The following is a 5,000-nucleotide window of genomic DNA, read 5'->3' on the forward strand; positions in this document are numbered from 1 at the left end:
AAATAAAAATTAATTAAGATTATTTTCTGAAAAGGCACTTAGGGGGTTTTGCATCTGAACTCTTCAGTTCTGGTGGTCCCATATCGGCTGCCTGTGGAGCATAAATAGGCCTAATAAGTTTAAGGCTTTCATGAGGACTTGTTGGATTAGGCCCCTACAGCATGATTGCTACACTGGTTTATACAGAAGTTCAATGTGCAATATGTCATCATGAAAATGCAACGCATCACTTGCAAATACACTGCAGATGTATGATACAAGAAAAAGATTTGTATGAAAGGCCTACACAGTGCTAGCCTAACTAGCAGTAGCTAACATTCTAAGCTAAGTTGCTAACAAAACATACACACAGTGTAGCATCAAGAGCACCTAATGTCACACACAGCAACATAGTAAACTACTACACATACACACCAATACACTTTTATGGGTCTTTTCTTACCTTGAAGTGAGGTTGATAGACACATTTTTTCCATGCCAAGTTGTCAGTTGTGGTTTGATCACATGGTGTTGAGTAAATCTATCCCCCATTGACAGATTCACCATTTTTAGAGAAGTTTGTATTTTATGTAACATTTTAATAAAATAGGGTTTCTATGGTTCTGACATGGATGGGTTCTTCTTTACACAAAGCAGAAGCTGGTAAACAATTAAAAAAACAACTAAAACAACCAAAAAAGTGAGTGACCCAACCTTAGGATTCGAACTCTCAACCTCAAGATAAGGACATGCCAATATGGCTGTATGCAGAGGACTATCCCCTACACCACTCAACTGCAGGTTTTGTATTGGTAGAAAGTTAGCCCTGTTTGTTAGAAAGTATTGGACTTACTCATAATTAACAGTCAAATGTGTTTCACACATACTTTCCACTTCAAATTCGACCAACTGACATCATACCAAAACAATAATATTTGAATGTGTTTGTTTTTTTTTAACCAACATCCTGTGCTGGGAATCGAACTTGAAACCATCATGTTTTGAGGCCAACTGCTTAACTGTTAGTCCATGACTGCCCAAGCACAACACACTGACATCCATAGTCTCATATGTCAGATACAGTTCCAATTGACATGATTTAAAGAATTTGTAACTTTCATAGTTTCGAGAGAAATAAACAATAAATATCTACTTGAGTGTTTTTTATTGGTAATACAGGATTCAAACCTGCAATCCTCTGATCTTGTGGCCATTCCCCTATCCAGACCACAGCAGCTCAAACATTGTCTTGCTTTACCGAAGCCTTTTTCTTTTGTAATTTCGCTCAAAACTAAATGTGAAAAATATTGCTAATTAAAGCTGGAGTCATGGGTCTGGTGGCCATCTGAACATTTTCATACCATGTTCTAGGAAGTAGGTAAGGTTATCTCCATGTTGGGGATTGAACTTGCAACCTTTGAGGTTGAAGACCAGCTGCTTAACCACTACTCCATGGTCGCCTCAGCTATGGTCAAGACATCTAACCACTCATATCCCAGATAGAGTTCCAATTTACAAACTCAAAGACATTGTGTTAGGATGTCAGTTGTACTTAAAAACACAATGCCAACCAGAGTTAATTTATTGGTACCTGAAAACCTGTTGAGAACACCTAAAATGTGTATGTCATCGGAACATTTTTGCAATATTGAGTACTACAGCGTAAACTTTTCTAGTTCATAGTACTGTAGGGGAATACAGTGTAATGCATCTTGCTGAGTTGACACACACACAGGCTTTCTGCAATGCAGGGAAATGGATCCTTGACTATTCTCATTGCCTCCCTCCCTGCTACACACACACACACACACACACACACACACACACACACACACACACACACACACACACACACACACACACACACACACACACACACACACACACACACACACACACACACACACACACACAGTCTTGTACACAATGTACACACACTGCCCATGTTTCATGGCCCTCTCTACGGCCGCATTTATTCCTTTGTGTAATTTCTTCTCTGCCTCTCCCTCTCATTTCTTTTCTTCTCCTCTTTCTGTCCTGCGTTCCTCCATCTTTCCTTTCAGTATTCCTGTCTTTTTCATCTTCCTCTCTGTTCATCCCTCTTTCGTAGCCTCTTAGTGCAGATGGGGTCGCCAGCGGGCCTATTCACTATTTGCTGAAAATACTCAACTACATCATCACAACATTGTTATGACATTACAGAGAGACTTAAGTAACAGATTAAGACATAGCCATTACAATTTTGGTGGCAGTAAGGTTATATCATAGGTAGGGGTGGTACGGTTCACAAAATTCACGGTTCGGTTCATATCACGGTGTCAAGGTCACGGTTTTCGGTTCTCTACGGTTCTTTTTTTTAGTTCATGATAAATGGTGCACTGGCTAATAGAATCGGACTTATCACTAAATATCCTACATATGGTTTGTATAGGCTTATAATGTGAAAATGGTGTGATTTTAATTGTGTCATCCTCTGATTTGGTCTTATACGCTAATGCTTTAATCAGAGAGACTGGATAAGATACTCCTAGAATCTGTTGTAGATCTGTCTAGAATATGTTTTACATATTTTTCTGGGCAGTACATGAATTGCGGTTTGCGATGGATTGCACGGTTCGGTTCGATATGTGTGTGAATTGTACGGTTTCGGTTTTCGGTGCGGTTTGTGCCATCCCTAATCATAGGCTCTGGTGACAGTAAGGTTATAACGTAGACTCTGCACTAAGGGGTTCATAGTTTTGCTTTCGACTCCGTTTCTCATATTTTTTTGCACATTATGTAGTGCACACTCAACCTGCAGTGATCACAGCATGTTAAAGAAGTTATGATTGATAGTTGGCATTTATGGCTATGTGTAGATGGCCTGGCCGAAAGCCGAGTGTTGACTCCTGCCGAAAGCTGAGAGGAATCTGTCTCCATGGAGGGTGGGAGATGGTCTGAACTTACTCTGCCATTTTTAATTAATTGGAGTTCCAAATCAAATGAAATTCAAGTTGTGCTTTGTTAGCATGACTGTTACAATATAGTGTTGAAAAAGCATACAAATAACAAGACAAAAGTATGAATAGTGTTACCTTAACCAATCAGTAACGGACTATGCGGGTGAGTTCTGCGTCACCACTTTCAACTGTTTGCTGATTGGCAGAACAGTGAGCGATCGAGCTAGGAGGCTTTCGCCAGACTACGTATGTGCGGAACCAAAATCTTTGGGTGGAAGAACATAGGATGGCATCGCCAGGCTAGCACTATCTAGGACTGTGACTGTTGATACTTCTACTGATACTTGGCATTTATGGCTATGTCTAGATGTGCAAAGTGGAAACCAAAAGTTTTAAATGCTGCGATTGAACCAGGGCTGTTAAAAGTACATCTTTAGAGTCGTTTTATCCTTAACGACCCAGCTATCCTTAACGACCCCTGCCTCCTTAACGACCATCCCTGCCCCTTCATGACCGGCCTGTCCTAACGACTTCCTGGTCAAGCGCATGCCCCCACTTATGAAACCCCAAGACTAACAACCCCGTACCCCCGTAACGAAGCCCTATACGAGCCCCTTAGCCTGGCTGACGAAGCCCTAGACTAGACTAACAACCCCCTTACTCTGGCTAACGAAGCCGTAGGACTAACAACCTCTGTGTAATAATGCCTCAAGCCTAACGAGCCACCCCCCCCACAATGGGCAATATGGCCTGACATTGGTCTTATCCTGAAAGATGGCTTAAAATGCAGTTATTTTCCATTGCTTTTATTTTTTTTTGCTATGTCCTTATCTGCCTTCCATCCTCCTCTCCTCTCCTCTCCACTCCTCTCCTCTCCACCTCTCTCCTCTCCTCTCCTCTCCTCTCCTCTCCTCTCCTCTCCTCTCCTCTCCTCTCCTCTCCTCTCCTCCTTTCTCCTCTCCTCTCCTCTCCTCTCTCCTCTCCACCTCTCTCCTCCTCTCTCATCTCCTCCATTACTTTGCTCTTTGCTGTCGTGTCCAGTGGCAAAACCGTCCTGGCATCAGGCCAGCATAATGTGTGTATGTGTGTGTGTGTGTGTGTGTGTTTTGTACGGCTGCACGGCTGCGTAAATGTGTCAGTTGATGTACTATATTTTTAGCTACAGTGTGTTTGTGCTGGAAGGGATGATCTCTGTGTGTGTGTGTGTGTGTGTGTGTGTGTGTGTGTGTGTGTGTGTGTGTGTGTGTGTGTGTGTGTGTGTGTGTGTGTGTGTGTGTGTGTGTGTGTGTGTGTGTGTGTGTGTGTATGCGCGTCTGTGTGTGCGTGCGAGTCGACCGTGCGTGCGACGGTGTGTTTGTGTGTGTGTGTGCTGTTCTTACACTACCCTACCCTCTTCTTTTCATTGAAGCCACCTCATTGGCTCTCTGTGTATCTGCCCCTCCCACTGTGCTCTCTCTCTTTTGATTGGCTCTTCTCTGGTGTCCCTCCTCTGATTCGTCACTGTCTGTGTTACCCTCTATTCTGATCAGTCTTAATCTAAGACTCTTTCTCCTATGATAGTGTATTGTGTCATATTCTGGTTGGTTGTTACATTGATTCTGGTTTATTATCTCTCTCCTGATTGGGTGTGTTGTCTGTGTCCTGTCTTCTGATTGGATCTTTTCCGTCTTCTGTCTCCTAATTGGTTGTGTTGTCTGTTTCCTGTTCCTGTTCATTGGCCGTGTTGAATCCTGTTTCCTGAGTTTGTGTGTGTGTGTGTGTGTGTGTGTGTGTGTGTGTGTGTGTGTGTGTGTGTGTGTGTGTGTGTGTGTGTGTGTGTGTGTGTGTGTGTGTGTGTGTGTGTGTGTTTGAGTTGTACAGCTGCTCTTGTTTTGATGTACTGTGTTGTATTTCCATTCTCTGCTCTGCTTTCTCCTGCAGGCTGCTGTGTCACACTTCACTGTCTGCTGTTAAAGCTGATTCTTCTCTGTTTACTATTAAAGCTTATTCTTCACTGACTACTATTAACGCTTATTCCTCACTGTCTACTGCTAAAGGTGCACCGTGTAAGGTTTTTAGTAGTTTGTTTCCAGAATTCATGCT

The 5,000-nt window shown here is 42.6% G+C and overlaps 1 protein-coding gene across 1 annotated transcript in view; it reads left to right on the forward strand.

Annotated features, from left to right (window-relative positions):
• tlcd3bb (TLC domain containing 3Bb) overlaps positions 1-5,000 on the forward strand; it is a 31,787-nt gene that overhangs the window by 22,667 nt on the left and 4,120 nt on the right. The gene's annotated exons all lie outside the window — the stretch shown is intronic.

This window comes from Engraulis encrasicolus, chromosome 2, assembly GCF_034702125.1.
Source record: "Engraulis encrasicolus isolate BLACKSEA-1 chromosome 2, IST_EnEncr_1.0, whole genome shotgun sequence".
Taxonomy (NCBI): domain Eukaryota; kingdom Metazoa; phylum Chordata; class Actinopteri; order Clupeiformes; family Engraulidae; genus Engraulis; species Engraulis encrasicolus.